General features: G+C 38.7%; 1 long non-coding RNA gene across 1 annotated transcript; it reads right to left on the reverse strand.

Annotated features, from left to right (window-relative positions):
• Nucleotides 1–12,841: 12,841 nt before the first annotated feature.
• Nucleotides 12,842–13,259, reverse strand: LOC143308165 (uncharacterized). The gene is made up of 2 exons (XR_013065164.1): nt 13,096–13,259; nt 12,842–12,981 (listed from the first exon to the last, which is right to left on the reverse strand). It is a non-coding gene; the product is annotated as an uncharacterized LOC143308165 (long non-coding RNA).
• Between the last annotated feature and the right edge of the window lie 344 nt (nt 13,260–13,603).

Raw genomic sequence — 13,603 nt, forward strand, 5'->3', positions numbered from 1 at the left:
GACTCTTAATCCTATTTGTTAATCGGATTTGTAATCAAGACGAGTACAATATACATTGTGCGATTCGCTAAATTCTACTTTTTTCTCACTCACGCCCTACCCGATCCGGCATTCGCTTGTCTTATCACGGCGTACGTCAAGTTGGCGGAGACCGCTCAACCAAATTGCGTGAACAGCACGTTTTATGCATGGATTTGTTAATTCTGTGGACAGCGAAGGTGAGTGTCGGGCACAGATTCGGAGATCGGAAATTTCTATAGAATGATCTATGTCTCGATCGCTGATTCTAGAGTAGCTGCGAGAATCTCTTTCAACTAAAATATATTGTTCTTGGGTGTGTAGTAGATAAATGTAATCTTCAGTTATATGTAGGAGTGGCATCGTGGAGTACAAGGCGTAAATGTCTTCTTCTACGATGGGGATTTTTAACTCAAAGCAGAGCTTGTATGAATTTAACACAAAAACGTTAACTTTAGTGATTCGTAAAAATTTATAAGCAAATTCATTTGTGTTCGAAAATATCATACGGCTAGAGCCATATTTTTGTTTGATGGTTCGTAAAATTTCGCTTAGTTGATCAGGTTCTACTAACAAAGGGTCTATTTTTCCTAGTTCTCAATTAACTACAATTGATCGCAGGTTTTCAATTACAGTATTGCTTCGAAATAAGCAAGTGGTCTCTGCTTCGAAATAAGCAACTCGTTATCCTCTCTTCTTTGTTTGAAGTCGTCCACAAAGTGAGAGGTACGAGAAATGAGTGAGAGGTCCATGAAAGCGCGAAGCCGATGTTTAGGGTAATAAATTTCACGCTCGACTGAGCAGTGACATCGGTTAGTAGAAGAAGGATGAAATATATATAATGCTTTCTCAGTCTAGTATATTTTCTTCGAAATAAAACATAGTACGAGAATGAGAGGGCATGCTATATTCTATCCTTGTTCAAAAAATAACATCGCTGCTCGGCCGATCACTTTATGATTTGCCGCTACCTTGGATCTCTCACACGTTTCTCGCGTTCTCTATCGTCCCGTTTCGAGAACAAAGTCAAGCCGAATAGCATACCTGCTTCGAAATAAGCAACTGTTCGGTCCCGAGCCACTTGCTTATTTCGAAGCAATACTGTAATTCGTTATGTTCGGTGATTATCTCGTTTAATTCTAGTAATAGTTCGAGTGTATTCGTGCGTTCATATATTCGCTCTATGTTCGCGTTGGTATAATTGTTGATTTTGTTCACGTATGTTGTAATTTTGTCTTCAAATATATCGTTGTTTTTCAGAATACTTCGAACAATTGTGGTTTCGTTTTGAATAAGAACGCTCAAACGCTTATTGCCTGTGTACAGCTTATCTATCTCGGAGTTATAATACTGGGCGTCCTTTTGGCTAATGGTGCCGAATAAAATATTAGCTAGGCCGCCGATTGGGTTTAACCAACCGCGTTTCACGCGCTTACGTTCTACCTTTTTATATCCTAGACTGGTTAGTAAAGTGTTTTTATGATTAAAACTACGTTGAAAGCGATTCGACATGTGTCCGTAGAGTGATGGCGAGAATCCATTACCTTCTGTGTGGATTGGGTGATTCAATGGTTCACGGATTGTCGTTTCGACCGCTTTGATGTCTCGGAAATCCACGAAGACCAGTGTTTTCCATTCGTGGTGGTAGAGTCTCGTGGTTCCCATCGGATCGAAGTAGATGTTTGGAAGGTTCGTGAGCTTCTCGATCTCGGCCATCCCTTCGGCGAACGCTCCTTTCTATAGGAGAAAACTTAATCTAAAATAGATGAAAGATTAGCATATTTAAGTCTGTTGAGGTGGACTAATGTATCTTTGTCATTTATATTAAGTGAAGCGTTCAAGTCTCCATGGAGTTGTTTGACTTGATATGGCCCAAGATAAAGTTTCGTTAGTGCCGCAAGGCGGTTTCTGTTTTGGTTCTTTACCCATACCCAGTCTCCTGGTTCAAGTAATAACGGTTTAATCGTTTTGTCAAACCGTTTCTTGGTTCGTTCCTTGCTTGCAATAATTGCTTCAGCAGCTTGCTTATGCATTCGTTGTAGTTGTACTCGCATTTGTTCTACCAAATCCAAGTAGGTGGCTTCCGGTTCTTCTTCCAATTGATTCATGAGGGGTGGGTCTTTGCCAAACGCAAGTGAGTAAGGTGTAACTCCCGTTGATAAATGGGTAGTTGAATTATATGTGAATACAGCTCCTTGCAGGTACCTGCTCCAATGTTCGTTGCAGCGTTCTTCTCGAGAGAGTTGGGTCTTCAAGAAGTCTTTAATAACTGCGTGAGCGCGTTCAAGCGAGCAATTAGACTCTGGTCTAAAAGCTGTAGTGTGTTGGAGGTCGAATCCAAGCATGTCGGCTAGATTTTCCATGAGATTACTGGTAAAATTGGTTCCTAGATCCGTCAGTACTGCTTTAAGAGTGCCATAGCGTAGAATCCAAGTATTCAGTAAAGCTTCCGCTACCGTTTCGGTTTTCTGGTCCGCTAAGGGCTTGGCTTCGAGGTATTTTGCTAACTGGTCTTGCATGGTTAATATGTATTTCATACCTCTGGAGTCCGGTTCCAACGGTCCAACGATGTCAATCGCGATCTTATCGTTGAAGGCCATTGGCGTATCAGTGGTTCGTAAAGGTATCTTGGTTGGGTTTCGAACGATTTTGTTCTCCTGGCAGATTAAGCATTCAGATATGTACTTACTTACATCTCGGTGTAAGCCTATCCATGTGTAACTTCTCTGTATAGCTATGGTTTTACGGATGCCAGCGTGTCCTCCAAGCATAATGTCGTGCGCTTGTCTGATTATTTCAAGCTTTTCCGCTTCCGTCTCCGGCGTCCTCAGATCCTTCGTTAGCAAAGTCACGCGGAGTGACGGATCTTGAAAAAAATTAATAATTAGATCTTGTATTTGTCTTGCCTTACCTGGCAACAGGCACAACAGTCCGGCGTAATCGACAGTGATGCGTTCTATTTCCTGTGGAATTATCGTGTCTCTAATTGCCTCGAAACTAGCTTGTAGGTTTTCCATAGTAAACTCTGGCCAAGTTACTACGAAGGAATGTTGTTCGTTAAACTGCACGTTTGGTTGACCCAGGTAAAATTCGACCATTACGCTGTCGTCATCCACTTCTTCTGAGAATACAATGTTTTCGGAGTGGTCTTCTCGCAGACTTTACTGCGAGGACGACTTCGTTGTGATGATCTATGGGGTTCGTATTCAGACACCCTTTCTTGTATTTAATTTCATAATCATACTCCATCAGAAATACCCGCCAGCGTTCTTGCATAGCCCCTGGCTGTTTGCTTTTGTCCATGTAGGGAATTGGCTGGTGGTCTGTCAAAATAGTAAACTTCCTCCCATAAAGATAGGGTCTAAAGTGTCTCACACTCCAGACTATGGCTAACGTTTCCTTATCTTTGGTGGAGTATTTTACTTCGGCTTTATTGAAGGTGCGACTGGCAAAACTTACTGGTCTTTCTTTCCCGTTTTCATCCTGTTGCGCCAGTACAGCTCCAATACCGTCTCCAGATGCATCGACTACTAGAATAAATTCCTTTTTAAAGTCTGGGTACATTAGCACCTTATCACTCACCAACAACGCCTTTAATTTCTCGTATGCCTTTTGATGGACCTCGGTCCACTCAAATTTCGCATCTTTTTTCAGCAGTGAATTCAGCGGTTTCGCAATTTGAGAGAACCTGTCGATAAAGCGTTTATAATAATTAGCTAAACCGAGGAACTCTCTTACCTTTTTAGTCAAATTTGGCACTGAGAATTCTTCGACAGATTTCAGAGTTTCTGGATTGGGTTTCACCCCGTCTGGGGTGATCATATGCCCCAAGAATTTTAGCCTCTCACTGAGGAACTCGCATTTGTCCGGTTGCAATTTCAAACCAACTTCGCAAAGTCGATTTAGTAAGCTTTTCAGTCGTTCTCGATGTTCTTCAGCACTTTTTCCCCAAATCACTATATCATCCACAAAGACCAGGCAAATCTTGCCTTTCAGACCTCGCAAGGCCTGGTTCATCATCCTTTGGAATGTGGCCGGGGCATTCTTCAAGCCGAAGGGCATCCGATTGAACTCGTAATGTCCATCATATGTTGAGAACGCTGTTTTCGGTCGATCCTTGGTCTTCATCGCGATCTGGTGAAATCCAGAGGCCAGATCGAAGGACGAAAAGTATTTTGCGTTCCCCAGCTGGTCGTGTATCTCTACAATGTTTGGCATCGAGTAAGCGTCTTGAACTGTCTTTGCGTTTAAGCCTCGGAAGTCTATTAGTATCCTCCACTTCTTCTTGCCACTGGCATCGGCCCTTTTTGGGACTACGCAGATCGGCGAGTTGTACGGAGATGTGGATTCTCGCAAGATCCCTTTCTCCTTCATGTCTGCGACTTACTGGTCAATTTCGTCTTGGTGGTGAGGTGGGTACCTGTACTGTTTAGAATTGATCGGAACTTCATCTAATGTAGGTATCGAATGCTCAGCAAGTTTCGTTACCGACAGTGAGTCCCCTGGGAGTGAGAACATATCCTCGAATTGCCTCAAAATCTTTCAGATCTCTTCTCGTTCTGTATTATCTATTATATGATCTAAACGGACGTTTTCTTTCAATTTGGTTAATCGCTCGTAATTGGTCTTCCGTCTGCGTCGGTTCTGACTCGGATGTTGACTCGCAGCTAACTTCGTGTTGGTCCGATTCTATATATTTGATGTCTGGGGGTTTTTGATCGCGGTCCCTTTGAAAATTTCTACAATTACTTGAGTAGTGACCCTGCTTGTTGCACTTGAAGCAGGTAGGGACAGCTGTCCCGGAGGATTTCTTATCGCTCTTTCCTTGACCGTCGTATCTAGGTTGCGGTGCGTCACCGTTACGTTTCTCTATACCGTGAGGTCGACTCTTATCTCCCAGATGCACATACCTGGACAACTCCTGACACAGTTCTTCTTCTCTCTCTTCCTCGTAGGCTATGCTTTGTGCGAGCTTTAACGTCCCTGGCCTGGCTTGGCGGACCGATGTTCTCCATGATTGTGACAAATTGCGTATAAAAATAGCCAGTCCGGCCTCTTCTTCTGCTCTGACTAATATTCTTTTCTCTTCTGGCGTGAATTCCCTGTTGTTATTGATGACCCTGGTAATATCTTGATGGATTTTATTAAAATGTTTGACGTAGTCTTTCACCTTCCTGTTACCTTGCCGCAAGTGGTTCCGTTCATTTATAAGCAGTTCCTTTGAACGTCTTTCACCGAATTCTTCCATAACTGCGTCGCACAGTTCGTCTACATCTCTAAACTCGCGATTTCCTAAGAACTTTTCAGCGTCTCCCTTCATTTTGTGAATAATGAGGTGGTGGAGAAACATTTCCTCATTCCTTGCGACGCTCAACCCTGCTTTTATACCCTGAATCCATCTTCCTACGGTTATATTTGTCCACTAAACTCGCTAACGTGTCGTAGAGCCCTATCGGTGTTTCGCTCGTCCCTTTCGGCGCTTCTCCTTCCTACCGAACTATCCGTGACGCTATTGTCGCTCTCAACCTCAGTGAATGCGATGTCTTCGTCGCGAAGTTCGGGTTCGGCACGAGGGCCTGACTGAATGCGTAGATTTTATATAGCGCACCATAGCACGCCTCGCTACTGAAAAATATATGCCTACTCTGAAGAACCGAAGAAACGTGCAATCTGAGAATTTTTTTAGAAAAAGTTATTGGTTTCTTTAAATAAATATACTTTTTAATTCATGAAAGCATACAGGGTGCGTCACGCAATTGGGACGGGTTATATCTTGAATTTGGTAAGAGATAGGAAAAAGCTGTTCATGTAAAAGTTCAATGGTATGATAATGTTTATTTTTCTATGACTTCATTTTCTTGGTAAATGCAACGATGCACTAAAAAAATGCAGATACACTTTTTATTTTTAAATAGAATTGCATTTTTTTCTTTACTCGTATCAACTCCTTGGAACATTCTGCATAAAAAAGTACTACGGTACTATTAGAACTAATAAATGGAGGGGTCTCGACTCCCGAGATCAGAATTCAACTCTTATTTCTTCCAAAAAACATAAAAATATAGAATCGTAACTCGCTCGCGATCATAACATAATTGATATAACTAAAATCGCTTCGTTCCGCCATGCTCGCGTGTATATTTCCTTCTCTCCCCTCTCTACTATTCCCTCTTTTCTATTTCGCTAACGCGCCTATGTCTAACAGTACAATGTTTAAAATACTAATATTTTGTGAGATATCTCATATTTTTCATAAGTCATGCCATTCAACTTTTACATCAATAGCTTTTTCCTAACTCTTACCAAATTTAAGATATAACTCGTTCCAATTGCGTGACGCTTGTATTTCCAGAAACCTATAGTAAATTTGTTTTTCGAAACTAATAAAAAATACAAATGAGTGTTAATCAATATTCTGAGTGAATGCAAATAATTTAAATAAATAAATATCTCACGTACAACTTATGTAAACATTTACAGAATTATTGCAAAGAGGAGGTATATTCTTCTCTTGTTATACCTTCTCTTTGAGCGAGGTTTGTTATGGAGCGCTGTGAAAAATCCGGGCGGGCATCAATCAGTCAAAACTTAGCGAAAAGGGACAATCTCAACATTCAGAATGAGAGAAGGACAGCACGACTATAATTCGTCTCACTCAACGTTTGAGCGCTGTTGCCTTATTCACTTGTTCTCGCAGAGACAGTTCGAGTGACGTAACCAAGCTAACGCGTGACTGTGGCTACGATTCCAAATCGGTAGCCTTTCTACTTAGACGCCACCTTATAACTACTAGCTGAACTAAATTTGTCACGTGACTTGCTCTGTATTATTCAGATAGTCGCGGAACTCGTTTGTGGGAATGCAATCACGGGAATCAATTATTCGTCCTTATATGAGAAGATTGTGAGCTGAATAAGGGCTCATTCGAAAGAGGAAAGTTCAAAAAGTCACAAAACTCCTTTAGTGACCTAAAAATACTTGGATTCTGCGGGTGTATTTTCTCGACTTTTCCTCTACTTTGGACACTCATATTATTAGATATCGACACAATCTCGTTGAACATTGACAAGACTGCCCTGCATTGAACCGTTCTCTTTCGAATGAGCCCCCACCCAGCCCCAAATCCTCTCATATAAGGTCAAATAACCGATTCCTGTGATCTCCTTAATAGGCCTATTTTTGCAGGTAATGTCACCTCGCTACATTACTCGTGTCTACCCCCTTAAGTGTATGCGAAAAGTGACGTAACCATTGACGAGAGACTGTTAAAGACTGCCAATCCCTGTGTTAAAGAGCGGCACGCCAAGTGGGTCCAGTGGGCCTGGGGTACGATCGGTAAATAGGTATGATGGATAATGTAGAATAGTGATATTACCCATCGCACCGCCGATAAGATAATTTAAAAACTGTTGTACCACTAACGAGATGATTTTGTCACAGTACAATAATTATCTCGTCGCACAGTGGTCCCGTTTGAATATTTTAGTGACAAATGCATATAACTTTTGAACCGTAAAAGATATTGGCATGAAACTTGAACTGGATAATATATGTCGAGTTACAGATAGGATAAAGAAAGGATTATATCAATATTATTATTATTGTTGTTGTTGTTGTTGTTGTTACAATAATAATTATTATTATTTCATATTATATAATGATTATTTCTGCGGCTTCTATATCTAATTCTTTAATTTTTTTGGTGTACGATTTTATTCTAATGGTAGATATACATGGGTCTGATGTTATGAGGAGACGATATAACATGTCTCTGTTTATTTCTATCCTGTAGTATTTTTTGCTATTTCGAATTCTAATGTTTTTAAAATCTTTGTGTCGTGTTATCGTGCTTTTTGCGATTAGCTTATAGCCATAGTTTGATTAAATATGCTGCAAGTAAACAAATTTTGTTGAAATGCAAAAATAGCTCAAACGTAACAAATATACAAGCGTCTTTTTACTTATCAGGTATAAGTAAAATAAAATGTAGAATAAATGTAAAAGAAATATAATCACAACAATTGTTTAATAATACTTCACTACACACACAAAATATATACTAATAATACTAGTGAAACTTAACACTAAACGCATGAAATATATACTATTAATACTAGTAAAATATAGCACTACACACACATACTGTAATATAGCACACACATACTAGTAAAATATAGCACTACAAATATAAATATACTAATGAAATACAAAGTATTAAAAATAAGATGTACGTAACTGAAACACTAAAATACAATATTTTAATGTATCAAAATGTTCAAAAATTTTAACTGTTCGCTCTGCTGTGGTTCTGTACTAACTGAATGCAGTCTAACAGAGGAAAACTCTTTCAATTCTTATCTGCAATATAGCGTAAACATTTCAAGTGTTTAAAATCTCAATATCCTCTGAGAAGAGATTCCTAGAACGTCACGCAATCCTAACGCGAACGTACAAATATACCGTAACACCGTGAGTTTTAACAGTGATAATTTGTAAAGTAGGATGAAGTAGGAACTAATTTTTGCACCATTACAAAGCGGAAGGCATACAGAAAGCATTCTGCTTTGTAAAAACTCGGGACTCTTTGGGACTAAAAAGATTCGTGCTGTCAAACGTTTAAAATTTGACAATTTTTTTTGTTTCATTAGATATGATATTTTTAGTACACTATGAATACCAATTTTTGATTAATTGACATAATCTGTAATATAAGACAGTACTTTCCACCTCCAAAAAACAGTGGAAGGAAATATTGTATACAATCGCCAATACATCTCGTAGAAGTAGGGCAATTTTTTCGTGAAAAACGCTGCATTTAAAACAGTATTTATTTCGGCTACGACTTTTGTTAAATCTTATTAACTCTAACATATTTGAAGTCGACGGACAAAAAACAGTATACATAGAATAGATATTGATATAAGAAACTTCATTTTTTGCTTAAATGTCACTAAAATTTTCAAACGGGACCACGGTGCTTCGGTGCTGCCTGGAAAACAATTATATTTTATTTTATAATTGTATTACATCCTTATTGTAATATAATAATACAATTATTGTAATAATCGATGCTGTAGGAATGTTCAGAGGGAAAATGATACGCTCTAAGTTCGTTAACAGTCAAAAAGATATTTATTTTGACTTCGCGTATTTCTTCGGCACTCAGGCTTAGACAATTCTGGCTCACTGCTCCTGATTTGGATATACAGAGGGTGTTCCAGAACTCGCGTTGGTCCCGTGAAGGGGTGGTAGCTGGGGTGATTCTGAACAATATTTTCTTTTGCAAAAAAATTATTTGAAGCTTCGTTTTTGAATTATTAAGGAAAAACACTTACCAATCCGAGCGCATATAGCGCGCAGGCTCAGGGACGGCAACGTCGGCTACAAAAGCGGGGCTTGACGTAGATCGCGAACGAACGGCTCGGCACCCCGTTGGCATAGCACAATAAAAGAACTGAACTGATAAAACATTTTTAGTCGTTGTTTAGAATGAATACGGAACCTAATCTCTTGTCACCTGTCATGATGTAAAAAAGGAAATTCTGAGGATTCTAAGTAACAAATAAAAACGTTTGAATTGAAATAATTAATAAACGTTTGAATTGGAGGCTACGTTGATGATGAGAACTTTGAAAACAATTTAAATGAAACTTACCCATTCGTTTCTAAATTAACCTGCTACGCTGAAAGCAGATAATTTTCACCCGGTCACTGTGTCGATTCTGAACATTCAACAAGGAAATACCTCGCCTATTATTCATACCTAAGTGCAATAAATGAGGGGAGTTCACTGGCCCGACCATGAAAACAGCTGTTCTACCGAACGTGTTCCCTCGTCGAATGATTGGGACCGACACACTGACCCAGTGACAATTATGTGCTTTCAGCGTAGCAGGTTAATTTAGAAACGAATGGGTAAGTTTCATTTAAATTGTTTTCAAATTTTTCATCATTAACGTAACCTCCATTTCAATCATTTTTATTTGTTTCTTAGAATGCATAGAATTTCTTATTTTACATTATGACAGTCGACAAGAGATTAAGTTCCGTATTCATTTTAAACAACGACTAAAAATGTTCTACCAACTCAGTCTTTTTATTGTGCTATATCAACGAGATGCCGAGCCGTTCGTTCGCGGCCTACGTTAGGCCCGGTTTTCGTAGCCGACACTGCCGTCCTTGAACCCGCGCACTGTACGCGCTCGGATTGGTCGATGTTTTTTATTAATAACACGAAAACGAACTAACATTTTGGCGAAGGAAAAAGTTGTTTAGAATCACCTTACCAATCATCCCTCTTCCCGTGTCGAGGTAGTCGCGTGACTCCCTGTATATCCGCGATGATCCCACTTGCAAAAATTTATGGAATTTGTTGTTTATTAACCATTTAAATTCGGTCAATTTTTTTCAGTTTATGGTTATTAGCTAAGCAACAAAAACGCAAAATCACCTTACACTATCCTACAAATACTATAGGTTCCACTAAAAAGTGTGAAATGAAATAATTTTTAACAAAAAAGAAATCCGACTTCGAAATGCACTAAAAAGTGTAAAATAATTTCTATTTCATTTATACCAATATTCCATAGCTATTAATAATATCTACTTAATCGTTAAATAGGATACCAAATACATTTCAAAGTTTTCGGAGGCGGCGCAAAATTAAAAACTTTTCTTCTACTAGGAAGATCCTAGTTTAGGCGTCTGGCGACAAATGATCCATTTGATAATTTCAAGTAAACAATATTCAAGGGAAATCAACATACCTGTTACGTTGCGCGTGCGACGGCACACCGTAAAAAGGAAAGAAGAGATATAGTGGTTAATGGAATGAATTTCAGTTAGTTAGTTGGAATTCAATCCCCTATTCTTTCTTCCCTATTCTGGCGCGATGGTTGGTATTCGCTGCCACCAGTCTTGAGCGGGTTAGCGCTCTCGACAATTAAAAGACGAAAGACAAAAATATTTTTCAACAAAAAAAACCGACTTCGAAATGCACTAAAAAGTGTGAAATAATTTCTATATCATTTATACCAGTATTCCACAGCTATTCATAAATTCTACTTCATCTTTAAATAGGATACTAAATACATTTCAACCTTTTCGGAGGTGGCGCAAAATGCAAAACTTTTCCTCTACTAGGAAGATCCTAGTTCAGGCGACGGTAACCTGTAACAAATGACCCATTTCATAATTTAAAGTAAACAATATTGAACGGGAATCAACATACCCATTGCGGATTAACTATACTGCAGTTCACGAGAAACCATACTTAACTCACGCCACAGCCGACTCTAGTACTAGCCGTGCTGAAGTAAAAATGGCAACACCGCGGGAGTCTGGTCTGAATATATCAACACCTAGCCTACTCTATCTGCCTCCCGGACTCCCGGACTCTCAGCCAATCAACGTCGTCAGACTCCCGACTACTCTCTGGACTTCACATAACCTCTTTGGTTTCGTTCCAATAATTTCGCTTGTTTCAAGGTTTTTATTAACTTATATACACGTTCATCAATTCTTAAATGTTTCAATTTGACCCAAAGATGGTTTCATTTTGCTTCATACCTAAATTTTCTTGAAACCACTGTAAATATTTCAAATATCATGCTTCACAACACCAAACTACTTTGAGAGTATACAAAATATATATCACATTTATAACAATTTTATACTACCACATCACTTCTATTTGCCATAGTTGCAACGTTTATGTATTGTTTATACATAATTAACACCAAATAGTGTATATTACTACAGCTTTTAATTAAAAAAGACGTTAATTACAATTCCGAGCACAGGACTCTGTTTTTGAAAATAGGACTCCCGATTGTCACGTGAGCGGTGTTGCCACGTTGTTCAGCATGGCTAGTACTAGAGTCGGCTGTGCTCACGCAGGTTACTAGGTCTAGGGATATTTTTAATAACTCGTGTGATTCCCCTGTACAGCTTGCTTTTTACTGTACGATGATATAATTGTTTCTTTGAAAAAATAATAGGAATTTCATTGTATCGTGTATCTGTACCATATCATCATCGGTTATCAGTTATCGTACGTCATATATTTCTGTCCACTATTTATTTGATTGGAAAGTAAGAAGCAAGGTGTAGAAGGTAATCACACACGTTATTAAAATACTCCCTAGACCTATTGAGCGAGTGAAGTGTGGTCTGTCGTGAATAGCAGTACATACATCAGAAGTGGTACCAACTTCTGATACAATCGTTGTAATTACAAATGTTTTGTGCCGTGTCTATAACGTTTGGAATTGTATTTCTTACGACTGATGAATTACCAACTTTGCCATACCGCAATGGAATCGTTATTAGCAGGATCGTATATTCTGGTATTTATAATTTTGCGCCGCCTCCGAAAAGGTTGAAATGTATTTAGTATCCTATTTAATGATGAAGTAGAATTTATGAATAGCTGTGGAATACTGGTATAAATGATATAGAAATTATTTTACACTTTTTAGTGCAATTCGAAGTCGGTTTTTTTTTTGTTGAAAAATATTTTATTTCACTGTTTTTAGTGGTACGTTTAGTATTTGTAGGATGTCGTAAGGAAATAAAAGAAAACAATCTAAAATATATGTTTATTTGTTTTTATTTGTTTTGTGCAATATTTGATAAAAAGATAAGTAAAAAAAAAAATTAGAATATAAAATGCAGATGAGAATGATGATAAAAAAAATTGAAATGGTGATAAAATAAAATTAAAAAATTAAAAAGAATGAGAAATAAGAAATGAAATAAAAATAAAAAAAGAAAGTATAATAAATAACGAATGAAATGTGAAATAAACTATACAGAGTGAAATTTAAAATAAACTAAAATAATATTTGTTAACGGCGCCGCCCCTTCCGCCACCCATTCCGGCACCCCTGCCGCCGCCCCTCCCTCCCCGCGGCCATCTCCCGCGATTTTGGCGGCGCCTAACGCCAGCAGCCGTTCCTCTCTCTGTAACGTAAAATTGTACATGTTAATATAGCTCACCCATTTTAGAATAATTTTTTATATTACTTGAGACGGAAATGTGTTAATAATTTTTTCGCTTATATCTGCGAAACTCACTTCGCCGCGGCTTCACATCCGCCTCAGTTTCTTCCAGGTGCTGCGGCGGTTGTTGGTGCTGCGGCGGTTGCTGGTGCTGCGGCGGTGGTTGTTGTTGCGGCGGTTGTTGCTGCTGCGGTGGTGGTTGGTGCTGCAGCATTTGCTGTTGCTGCAGCTGTTGCTGTAGCAACGTAACCTCCCTGTCTCTCTCCTGCTGCCGCGTCCGCATGTGCTGCAGCTGTTGCTGCAGCTGCAGCAATGCGTTCATAATTTCGTTTTCTGAAAGAAAAAGGAGGTATGTAACATGCATGTTTTTGAATCATGCAGTATATTACTTTTTTACTGAAGTTGGAATTATACTTACGTTCATTTGTTTCAACGTTCATGTCTTTCATATTTCTGTGAGAGAAAAAGAATTTTTTTTTGAATAAAAAGAAAATAATCCGTTGGCATTTGTGGATGAAGTTCGTAAAAGTAATCACCCCCTATTTCTTTAAAATTCAGTAATCTTACGTCTTTTATACGCTGA

The sequence above is a fragment of the Osmia lignaria genome, chromosome 3, assembly GCF_051020975.1.
Source record: "Osmia lignaria lignaria isolate PbOS001 chromosome 3, iyOsmLign1, whole genome shotgun sequence".
NCBI lineage: Eukaryota > Metazoa > Arthropoda > Insecta > Hymenoptera > Megachilidae > Osmia > Osmia lignaria.